Source organism: Carettochelys insculpta, chromosome 12 (genome assembly GCF_033958435.1).
Source record: "Carettochelys insculpta isolate YL-2023 chromosome 12, ASM3395843v1, whole genome shotgun sequence".
Classification (NCBI taxonomy): domain Eukaryota; kingdom Metazoa; phylum Chordata; order Testudines; family Carettochelyidae; genus Carettochelys; species Carettochelys insculpta.
Window position 1 is genome coordinate 24,363,070 of NC_134148.1, and position 12,505 is coordinate 24,375,574.

At 40.0% G+C, this 12,505-nt stretch overlaps 1 protein-coding gene and 1 long non-coding RNA gene across 12 annotated transcripts in view; one reads left to right on the forward strand and one right to left on the reverse strand.

Annotated features, from left to right (window-relative positions):
• The window catches only part of SEMA6D (semaphorin 6D), a 326,428-nt gene that overhangs the window by 290,805 nt on the left and 23,118 nt on the right, over window positions 1–12,505 (forward strand). The gene's annotated exons all lie outside the window — the stretch shown is intronic.
• LOC142019894 (uncharacterized) overlaps window positions 1–12,505 on the reverse strand; it is a 73,843-nt gene that overhangs the window by 2,316 nt on the left and 59,022 nt on the right. The window lies entirely within an intron of this gene.

Sequence of the window (12,505 nt, forward strand, 5' to 3'; positions counted from 1 at the left end):
CACTCAGTTGTGTTGTGAAGGTTGTATATTTAAGTTTTGGAGATACTCAGATGCTACAGTGATGTAGATGATAGATGTAAAAACCTAAGACAGTTGATAATATTAGTTGAAAATAAACTATTTTGCTAGTCTTTAAAGTGCTACTTGACTGCTTTTTATTTTGATAGTGTATAGACTAGCACGGCTTCCTCTCTGTTACTAAGACAGTTGGTGCAGGCTGGTCCCATGTACAAGCTGCAGCTATCCTAAATTGTGCCCCTGTTGTGGAGAGACATTACAGTGGTGCAAGAACACCTGCGATTCCTCCCTTCAGTTGCTCAAGCCCCACCTGCTCCCACTGCAAGCTCCTCCTGTGAGGGTGGGAGTAGTGCCTGCTTTGCAGCTCCTGTGGATGGCCTTTTGCGCAAGGAATATCCACCAGTGCGTCACAGCACATTAATGAATCCCCCTCTCTTGCAGAGTGCGTGCATGTGTATGTATATGACACATTTACAAATACACACCCACAAGCACCAAAAGTAGCAAATGTAAATAATAATGTGATCCAAATGTTCAATGCTAGGCTAAAAAGACATAGTTTTTTGCCATTATGTGAAAATTTAGCATGACTGGAACAGAATCTGCATTTGACTAGGCAATTTAAAAAATGTAAGAGACTTTATACTCGAGGGCAAGGCTGCAAAAAAACTGCACAGTACATGTTATAAAATTGCTTTGTCTTTACCAGATTTCCATGTTTTTCTGCATTATGTCTCAAATTATAAATATGAAATGTCACATGGTAAATTAATGCTTTTGATGACATAGAGCAAATAAAAGCAACAGAATAAATGGTTACACAAACGTTTAAATGAACCATGAGAGAGAAAAGAAACATTCTGCACAACATTCTTTCCCTGTTGTAGTTAATCTTTAACACTTAATAAGATAATATTAAGAGTTACGTTTGAGCTCTAGCTTTTGTAAACTTTTTCATGCCTACATTTGTACAAGTAATTGACTGGTCCCACAAAATATAGATTCCTGGGGTACGTGTTGTCAAAAACATGGCAAAACACGTTTTGCTTATCCCAATGAGATAGTTTAGTGACCAGTTACTAGATTAGTCCATAGGAAAGCCTTACATATATTCAAAACAGTTGTTCACCCATTTTTATAGACTAAATTAAATGGGCAAAATTTGGGGCTGGCTAAAAATTCAGTCTTCAGTGTGTATACTCGTAACCCTGCTCCCAAGATTCTTAGGAGGCTGTGACCTGTTTGTTGCCAGATGTGGCACTTCTCTTCCCCTTCACTTTTTTAACCGCCATTTACCTCTTCTTTGAAGTACTGGTACATGTGTAAGCCACCCCTCCAAAAGGAGCACCTCTAGCGAACAGCCAGACCTTTCCTCCAGCAGATACACTGACACCAGCAGCTCCAATTATTTTCCGTCCATATCAGCATAAGCAAAAAAAGCTACAGCTTTGGGATGGGGAGGAGGATATTCTTAATGAAGCAAGATTCAGTGCTACATCATGTGGGCCATTAGCTGTCAGACATCAGCTATGCCTCCTCCAAACTGCAGTTCTCTCAGCTTCCTGTTCCCCCAGGCACTATGGACCTCTCCCAGTGCTCACCTTTCCATTTCAGAACTTCTCAGCCTCCTCAGCCTCCATGCAGGCATACCAGAACCCTCATTCTCCCACCCCTCATGTGCCGCTGGATAGTGCTGATGCTTTTGGTAGTTCTATAGAATGCATGTGGGGCCATTTTCTCCAGTATTGAAGGATGGGTGTGCTCATGAAAGAAATAAACTGATGACGCTGTAGTGGAATAAACTGCATCATATCATAATCAGCAACAACCCTGGGCTCAGCACATGTTGGTGTCTGATGGCTCTCTGTTTCCTTCCATCTTTTCCTGTCTAGTGTGGAGTGACTTAGTTTCTGTAGACTAGCTCCGCACCAATCTACTATATCATCTGCCCATTCTCTGTGGGGGGTCTGCCTCTCCTATTTGAACCATCCATTATGCTGAATACCAGGGTCATGATTTTTCATTCATCATTCATTCTGTAGATATGCTGGAATAGCTGTAAATTCTGTTGTATAGCTTTCCGCAGTAGGTTCTCTTTCAGCTGTATCTTCCTATATAGTTCCTAGTTGGTGACATTCTGCATCCATCCTATTCTCAGGATCTTTCTATAACAACTCTCGAACACCAGTATGCTTCTCTTTAAATCTTTCGTTATCACCCATGTCTCAGATCCGTACAACATGCTGCTGAATACACACGTTTTCAAGACACTCAGTTTCATTCCTAAGCTAATCGCTTTGCTTTTCCAGATTTTATCCATTACCTCCAAACACACTCTTGCTTTCACTATTCTAGTTGCTATTTCCTTCTTACAGTGTAGATCATGTGTTATGTTGCTCCCCAGGTACGTGAACTTCTCTACATTCTCTAGGTCCATCCCCTCTACCCTGATCTTCCTTCCTATTTCCTTATCTCCAAATACCACTGTTTTTGTTTTATCAATGTTCACAATCAGTCCATACCACTTCCCTTCCTCGTTTAGCACCTGCACCGTTTTTGCGAGCTACTCCTCATCTTCCTCAATGATAACTATATTATATGTGAACCTGAAGTTGTTAATTCTTTTCCCATGCACAGAGATCCCTTCTACCTCTTCCTTGATCTTGTCCATCACTCTCTCTAGATGTGGGATGAAGATACTCGGCAATATTGGATCTCCTTGTCTCGTACCTCTACTCATTCTAATCCAGCTTCCCAACTCCTTGCACATTCTCACTGCTGCCTCTGCACTGTCGTTGATATCCTTCAACAACCCTGTCGGTCTGCTATCCACTCCATATGACTCCAACACCATCCAAGTCACTTTCTGATCTATACTGTCAAATGTCTTCTGAAAATCAACAAAGATGTTCGGGTTCTTTCATCAAGCTTTCTCTACCATCAATCTTAGTGCCAATATCTGCTGTGTGGTACCTCTACCGTTCATGAACCTTGCTTACTCGTGCTTCTATCTGCGATCTTAGTCTCTCCGTCAGTATCATCATCAGCGCCTGGCTTAGATGACTCGTTAGGGCAATGATTCTGTAGTTCTTGCACTCCAATGTACTTCCTTTCTTGTGTATTGTCACTAGCACGGATCTTGTCCATTCGTTAGGTGCCTTCCCCTCCTTCCATGCTGCATTACATAATCTGTGTATTTCCTGAATCGTACTTTCTCCACCATATTTGATCATCTCTCCTGTGATCTCATCATTTCCAGGGCTCTTGTAGTTCTTTAGTCGTTTCACTTCTCTTTCTACTTCCTCCTTCAAAATCAGTCTTGCTCTCGATGATCAGTGGAGATATCTCTTTCAGTTCTTTGATCAGTTTCTCAGAGACACTCGGGTCCAACTGTGCCTTATACAGATCAGCACAATATCTCGTCCTTTGCTGCACAATCTTCTCCTTGTTCATGAGTACCACTTTCTTCTCATCTTTGATTGCCACCTGCTTCAGCTGGTACTTCCTATTAATATTCCTCATCATTTTATACACCTCTCTGGTCTTACATTCACCATAATGGCTCTCTATATCTTCACACTGCTCCTCTAACCATTTCACCTTATCCTTTCTGGCCAGTTCCCTTACCTCATTGCATTTCACCCTATGTTGCTGTTCTGCCCTCTAGGAAACATTCCTTCTGATCTTCAATCTCTCTTCTCTTGGACCAACTTCAGTGTCTCCTTCATTATCCACTTCTTATTGATCTTCTCCTCTTTTGGAACAGTCTGCTTGATTGCCTCTTCTGTTGCTATGGCTATCCCTTTGACTCTCTTATCTAGGTCTTTCTCTGTGGCCACATTCCTAAACTGCTCTTCAAGTGCTGCTCTGTATGCATTCCCTATTTCTTCCTTGCCTAGCCTTGCCATGTCGCTTCTCTTCTTAAACTGTGTCTTACGCTTTCTCTTGAGCTTTAGCTTAATGTTTACAATCACTAGACTGTGGTCTGAGTCTATATCCACTCCTTGGAAAATTCGGCACAGTTGTACTGGTGTTACCGCTTTTCGTCCTATCAAAATCAAATTTCTATCGTGTTCCTGGATCTTTCATGTTCTTGGACTTCCCATCATTTGATTGCCATGTCCATTTCCTGCAGTTCTTTTGTTGGAATCTCGTGCTGAACATCACTATCTTATGCTCCATAGAAAACTCTAGTAGTTTCTTGCCTCATTGGTTTCCTTCTCCATATCCAAACCTTCTCATTACTCCCTCCCATCCTTCATTATCTGTTCCAGCCTTCGTGTTCCAATCTCCTCCGATGATCAACACATCTCTCTTCAGTATCTCCTCCAGCATCTTTGTCAAATCTTTATAGAATAGCTCAGTCTCTTCCTCCGTACCATCCGACGTGAGTGCAGACACCTGAATGACTGAGATGTTGAATGGTTTTGCTTCGAATCTCGTGAACATCATTCTTGCACTCACAAGTTTGTATCCTAACAGTGCTCCTTTAGCTATTTTGCTAAGAAGGAATCTGACTCCTGCCTCTTGCTTTGTTTTGTTCCCTGACCAAATGACTTCGCTACTACTCAGATATCCCAATTCCGTCCAATACATCTCCGTCAGTCCAAATATATCGCATCAGTATTTCTCCATCCCCTTCCAAAGCAGCTTTAATCTTCCAGTTGCCCACAGTGTTTGGACATTCCATGTTCCAATTGATAGTATATGTGTTAGTTGTAATTTTCTTTCAGTAGCCAACTTATCAACCCAACCCTGACTGCTCAATTGGTGTTGCGGACCTTGTTTTTCCAGGCGATGTCCAAGCTGGCATCTTTTATTATTTAGTTGTACTGGCATCAGATTTCATATTGTTGTTTCATGGTCACCACATCATCACTTATCTGACCAACTCTCCCCCTTTATCCATGCGTGGGACTGGCATGGAACCCTTAGGGGCTTCATGGCAGAGTTAATAAACTGCACCTTAGAGCTATATTATATCCTCACTTGCACAAACTGGTTTATACCAGTCCCATAGTTTTTATCAGGGACTGCTCATCATGCTGAAATAAATGGCAGTGCAATATAACGTCAAGCATTATAAATCTTGTATAAAACAGTTATTTAGTCACATGTGATGCCTTTCCACAACTTAGGGCTCAAGCTACGAAAGGTATTGGTTCAGTTTGGTTTCAGTTTTTTTGTTTGTTTCTCATGCTTTGTATTCAGCACACAGGTTTAAGCATCACGGCCATGTCTGTAAAAGTCTGGCAGTGCAAGTGCTGTTTTTCGGCACTCTTGCTGACAAAATACTTCCCCCTAAGAGTGGGATTCATGTTGTCAACAAAGCCATTCACAGTGCCACAGGCCACTGCAGAACTTTTGCCAGTGGAGGGGGAGGTCGGGGGGGAGGCAGGGATGTTAATCACCCGTGAATGACAGAAGTTTTTTCATTTAATTGGCAGTGTAGACAAAGCCTTAATCTATAGTAAAGCCTATATAAATACTTGCAGCATCATTAACAAGTGTGGAAATTCTTTAGATTTCACTTTCAAAGGAATGGCACACCAAAAGGTATTCATGGAAAATGCGGGGCAACTTTGACATCCATTTTAAAATCACAGGAACATGGAAGATAACTCTTAATTGTTTCATGGAACACAGATTAATTAGCTGGAAAAAAAAACAAGAAAAAAAGGAAAATGTCTGAGTATTTATGGACTCAAAACTGTTATCTTGCTAGTAGGATTGGTCCCTACACATCTCGGTCAGAGCACTAAGTCAGAAACTTTCATTGTTGCTATCTGTGCTTCACCTGTTTGGCTACGTCTACACATAAGCATGAATTCAAAAGAAGCCATTCTGAAATAGTTATTCTGGAATGGCTTATTTTGAAATAACACAGCTACGCACAAGAATGTACTTTGAAACAGCATGTCCAGACACTTAGTGTCTGTTTCAAAATAGTGTCATTGGACACCATTATGCCTTATTTTGAAATAATGCTATTCCATGTCTTAACCACCTATTTTAAAATAAGTGTTATTCCTCCAAATAGGTGTTATTCCTCCAGCAGTAAGGTTTATGACATTTGCAATAACGTGCCTGCAATTTCGAATTTATTGCAAAATAGTGTGTGTGCAGTGTAGATGCTCACAAAGTTATTTCAAAATAACAGCCATTTTGTCCAAATGACTTCGCTGGGTGGCCATAGTCTTTGGGAATAAATGAAACACCCACATTTCTTGGGCTAGTTATATTGCACTTTTCTTGAGTACTAAAAACAAAGCAGCTACACACTTTATTGTCAAGCTGTACTGCTTGTGTACTTTAGTAAATTCAAAATAGCTTGAAGCAGTGTTAGTCCAAGGCAAGCAGTTTACATTAGTAAAATGTAGGTCTGTTCAGATGGTTAATCAGGGTACCGCATAAAAAATGTTCGTTACACTTTGTCACCAGGCTCAGGCTCTGGCAAACTGTCAAAGGGATTGTGTCCCACGGGCTCTGTATAACATAGAGAATAGGCCTGGCAGCAGATACAGCTTCGAAACCAAGTTCACTTTCAGTTGTAGCACGTGTATTGTGCCTCACAAAGGACAGAAAATGAAGTAACAAATAAAAAAGCAGCTTGAATAATAATAACTGTAGGGATCGCTTATGTTTTGGTCTGTATCTTAATTTATTTTGTGCTGAAGCTACCTTGTCTGAGTAAGTTTTTGATGACATGAGAATTCAGTCCTCAGAATGTGTCTAATCAGCCCGTAATCACTTGCATTGCTATCTCAGCCTCTCCCAATGGCTCTCAACAATTACAAATGCTTTTGGGAGCCTGATTTCTCTTGCACACCCCATGTTTCACCTTGTTTAAAATCTACTTGCCTACAGAATAGGATGTAAAATACAAAAAAGTCACAGAACACTATTACTGAAAAAAAACTGCTTTCTCATTTTTACCATTATAACTATAAAATAAAGAAACTGGATGCTTATATTTCAGAGTATAAGATATAGAGCAGTATAAACAAGTAGCTGTATGAAATTTTAATTTGTATTGACTTTGCTAGTTTTTTTTATGTAGTCTGTTGCAAATACCAGATGAGTTGAGTAACTGGGAAGACCTCTGTGTACTCCCAGGGAACCACAGTTGCGAACCACTGCCCTTCCCATTTAGCAAGCATTATGCCACTTTCTTCTAGACTAAAGGGATGTGTGTTCTCTCTGTAATGTTAAAAGCTTGCAGACAGTTGAAGTGTAACTACCAATACTATAAGCCAATTAAGATCAAAGCTGTGATACTCAGTGCTATGGCTTTGTCACTTCAATATTAAACAGTTTTTTTATTTTGACATAGATCAAGAGGAGTTGATGGCAGATGCCTTTAAACAAGCCAGACAGTATCTTAAAGTGACAGAGCTTCCATTTGCTGTTTCAGAACCAGTTAATATCATACTTAGTTTCTCTAGAAATTTTAGAAATATTGTCTCCATAAAAAGTATGACAGCGTGTGTGTTGCAGGGTAAAGTTGAGGTGCCATCATGACAAAGATGTACATATATGTCCATAGCATAAAAATATTTTCTTCAGTTCATTTTCTGACTGGTGTGTTTAGTTCTATGTGGTATACAAATAAGCTCCAGGGCTAAAAGAATAATGTAAAAATGTAACCTCATATTGTAGGGCCAGAATGTTTTCCTTTTCTACCCTTTATTATTTGATAATTAGCCTAAATGGGCTGATGTTACCAAGCACCTAGATACGGGTTTACCACAGCACAAGCCAACCCTGTGAGACTTCAATATTGAATAAATACCCTATGGCAAATGTTGCCCTCAGTAACATGCATGCAGCATCACTAAAGTTAATTCCTATTAAAAAGAACATAAGTGAGAGAATTCCTATGAAATAAATCACTTTTTGCTTACCTTCAAAAGTTTGTACCACTTTACCTATTCCAATATAGTTAAAGCAATACAACCTTCTCTGACGTGAACACACTTATACCAGTAAAAACATGCTTTTTAATTGATAGCACTGATTTGTCTTCCTGTATGGGAATAAGTGATATCAATATAAATAACTTTATACTTCATAGCTCTGCCTGTGGTGAGGCAAAGGAGAGTGGAGAGGTTAACTCAGGTTAACTGACATAATGAAAATATATGCATCTCATTCAAGACACCAATTTCGTATAAAGACAAGGTGGTGTCTTGAATGGGATTTCCTTGTAACAATATTACTTTAGCAGGAAAAATGTCACATCCCCTACCAAACACAGTCATTCCAACACAAAATCTCTGTATTCAGACCAGGCCTAAGATCAAAATTCAGCCCGGTGATTGTAAAATTAACCATTGTTAGCACATACAGAGAAGTGCATGTTTAAATAAAATAGTTACGCTGCTCCTGTAGTAAAGGAAGAAAACATTACTCTCCCCACTTCACAAAACACTAAACAGAGACTTTGACAGATTAACCAAGGCCACAACTACCCAGTGGTATACTCAAGATTAGTGCTCTGGAATCCCTGTCCTCCAGTCCTGTACTCGGGTCGCTAGCCTACACTGTTTTCATATTTTAATTTGGAATAAACAAAATAAAGTGTTTTCAAAATTCAGATACAGCAACACAGGGCCTGATTTGCCATTAGCCTTCACCTTATTAGTCATTTACACCTGTTCAAAGGTGCATAAAATTGCACTATCCTGATTTAGTAACATGGCATACCAACTTCATGCAAAACAAAAAGCAGTCAAGTAGCACTTTAAAGACGAGCAAAATAATTTATTAGGTGAGCTTTTGTGGGACAGACCCACTTCTTTCCCATGAAAGCTCACCTAATAAATTATTTTGCTAGTCTTTAAAGGGCTACTTGACTGCTTTTTGTTTTGATAGTATATAGACTAGCATGGCTCCCTCTCTGTTACTATTCAGCTTCATGCAGGTGTACAGCTGGAGCAGACCTTTACATTTGGAATGTAAAATTGGAATGAAAATGTTTAAAGCTTTTTATCAAACCTTGAACCACCAAAAGTGTGCATCAAGATGGCAGAAAAGCAGTTGTGCACTAATGGCATTCACAGGTTAGTTTCTCAGACATGTTAGTTTCTCAGGGCACCCTTATTTGCAAGTCCTGATGCTTCTCTAACTTGGAACCTTCAGGTAATTTCCAAGGTATACAGGAGCGAGTCTTGAAACCTCAGGGGACAGTCAAAACAAAAACTATCCTGATGACTTTGCCAAATTAGAACCTAGTATTACATGGCACGTAGTAACTATCTAGTAACACAGTGCCCCTCTTCCAAGACATACAGTTTCCCCCAAATAAATCCCTTTGCTGCCCTCATAACACCTAACTTTGTTCCATACCAAGTGCAGAAAGAAAATGGCAATGCTTGGCAATGCCCCATTTAGTGCTTTTCATTATATTAGCTTTTTTTTAACCCCCCCCCCCCGGGTTTCTTTTACTGTTCAGTTTCATTTTTCATCCTAGAGAACATTTCATTCTGATTAGGGCTAGCTTTATTTCTTTCCAATCTGTCCTGAAGTGTTGTTCTTTGAATTCAGCCCCACCATATTCCATCTATGCTTGGTAATTTATGAAATATTGATAATGTAAGTAATTTGGCTATGTTTTTAGAGGGGAAAAACTAACAGTTTGGTTTTAATCTATTTTATTTAATTATTACTTTTATATAGCTGGCTTACTTGCCTTCTCCCATTTCGTTTTACATGACAGAAACATGCGCCAGTGATTAATGGAGTGTCATATATTAATTGACAAAATTTTGGGCAGATGAATGGACAAGGAACACACAGTCCTTTTCCTTGTTCAGTCTGATTGTTTGAAGCCAGACTCACCTTTTTCAGGGAAATAGTATTGGAGTCCACCAATCCAAGAACTGAAAGGTGAATTCTTATCAAAGAATGACAAGAACTAACCACAAATAGGCAGCTAAAGATTTGGGGCAACTTCCTGATTTTGGCACAGCCAGCCCTTTTCCCATTGTGAAACAGACAGTGAGGTCTGGTTTTCTTTTATTACCAAAATTCTAGTTAAGGCGCTGGGCTGGAGCCCAGACAATTTAGGTTTAATTCCCATATCCTTCACAGACTATATATGTAAAACCTTGGAAGAATCATCTGATCTCTTTGGAAAACCTAGTAGCTCCCATTGCTGTCAGAGGGACTTATTGTCTGCTGAGCACTTTGGAAAAGCTGCCCCAGTTGTACTAGCTGAGCCCTTTTGAAAACTGAGGCTTTAATCTGTCACTGCTCCAATGCCCCCATCTGTAAAATGGGGCTAAGAGTTCTTTTACTACCAATATTTGCACCTACAATAACTTATAGGAGCAAAAACATTGGGGATACACTTTCTAGCCAAAATTAATCAATTACTAGTTCAAAGCCTGGCTGAAAAAAAATGAGACCCAGGGAAGTAATCACTAAATTTTCTTCTGGGAAGATGGTTCCAACAATTCATAATCAGGTGATTCTGGTGAAACATATACCTCAACATTTGTATTTGTCTAGTCCTCTGCAGACCTCCATTAACACAAATGAATGAGGTATGAATTATCTCTGTTTCACAACAGCGTATCTGTGTGCAACAGAAGTATTTACCTTGCTGGCAAAGCCAATATTCTGGTGGCCAGGTTAAGTAAATTTTCTGTTCACCTCAGGAACAGTCTATCTTCTGGTTGTATTTCTTCCTGGAAGTCCTGATCTCACGCTGTTTGTGTCCAGGCTGCCAAGATGTATGATACTAAATCCAAATACCTTCACAAAGTGGCTGCCCTTCCTCCCCCTACGCAGATTGGAAATGCATGCTGATAACTTGTTTGCTTTCAGTGCTTTTAATATACAGAAAAATAAAGAGACTTTTAACTCTGCAATCATGGGTGACTGAATCCCTGTTGGATCTTCTCCTTTTAGATGCAAGTAGATATAGAGGATGGAGCCCCTGATGATTTTCTGTTCTGTTCATTCCCACTGAAGCAGTGGCCTGCAACCAGGAGGCCCAGGTCCTATGAGGGTACCATGAGCAGATTTTAGGGGGTCTGCCAAGCAGGGCCAGCATTAGACTTTCTGAGGCCCAGGCAGAAAGCCAAACCTTCCCTGCTTGGGATTGAAGCCCAAGGCCCTAAAGCCAGAGCCTGTGCAATATAGCTTTGCAGGGGGGCCCTGTGACATAGGGCCCTAGGCAATTGCCCTGCATACTACCCCCGACTCTGGCCCGAGCTTTTATATGCAGAAAAACAGTTTTTGTTGCACGGATGGGCCATGAAGTATTTATAGCACGTTAGGAGGCTCAGGAAGAGCAAGGTTGAGAATGCTGGCTGAGAAGTGCCTAGCGTTGTTCACTGTCACAAGACAGGGCGAGAAGGATCTTTGGATGATCGAGCGTGGCTAGTCACATGTTCCTCTGATACATGTGTATGAGGCGAGGTTAGATTAGAAGGGATTATCAGACTTAAAGTTTCTCATCTTTACATTTGCAAAAAGTTCCCACCTTTGGATCAATCCTGTCTACCCAAGGAAGATTTAAATTCATGTTTGCCCACATCTGTCCTGGAAAATTTCTCTGGGGATTCATCAACTAGCATTATGCTGCCTCCTACCTTCTGGATTTTAATGTGTTACTGAGAAGATGGCAGTTTGTGAGGAAGCCCTTTTCCATTTAGTAAAGTTACTTTATTAAGTCACTATCATTTTTTACCTGCATACGTATATCTGCTCTTGAATTGTTTTTGTTCTTGACTTCTTCTTTTTAAAAGAATTCCCAAGCAAGAAAGAAGCCCTGCCTCAAGTACTCTTCTTCGTTACAGAGGTTGCATCTAAATGTCATATGAACTTTGCACAGATGTTTTCACTGATCCTTTTGGTCTGGGGTAGGGGGAAATCCTTCCTGTGTGTAATATACCCACAATTCCAGAAACGTCTTCATAGCAGACGGGGAATTCCAGAAATCGCTTTGTTTTGTGGAAGGGGTAAGGGCTTCAGAAATCATGATGCAAAGCACATGGAATTGGTGCATCTACTGATCTATCTATCTAGTGTGGAGGTAGGCAACCAAAAATAGCAAGAAGAGCCTTTTTTTTTTTTTTTGACTTTGGTAAAAACTCCATAACTCAAGAGCTGCAATGCATGTGAATATGACATCAAACCATACTTTTTGTAACCCCTATTTAAAAACAGCACACACAATGATTTGTAACGAGTATCAAAACAAAACAGCAGTCATGCTGCACTTTTAAAGACTAACAAAATAAATTTATTAGGTGATGAGCTTTTGTGAGACAGACCCACTTCTTCAGATCCAGTATCCACAAACGCTCATCAACTAATAAATATATTTTGTTAGATTTTAAAGTGCTACATGACTGCTATTTTGTTTCAATACTAACTAAAAATACAGACTAACGCAGCTATCTCTCTGGCACTATTCAGTGATTTTAATGAGATACATGTTTACTACAGGACAGTCACAAACTTTTTATGTATTCTA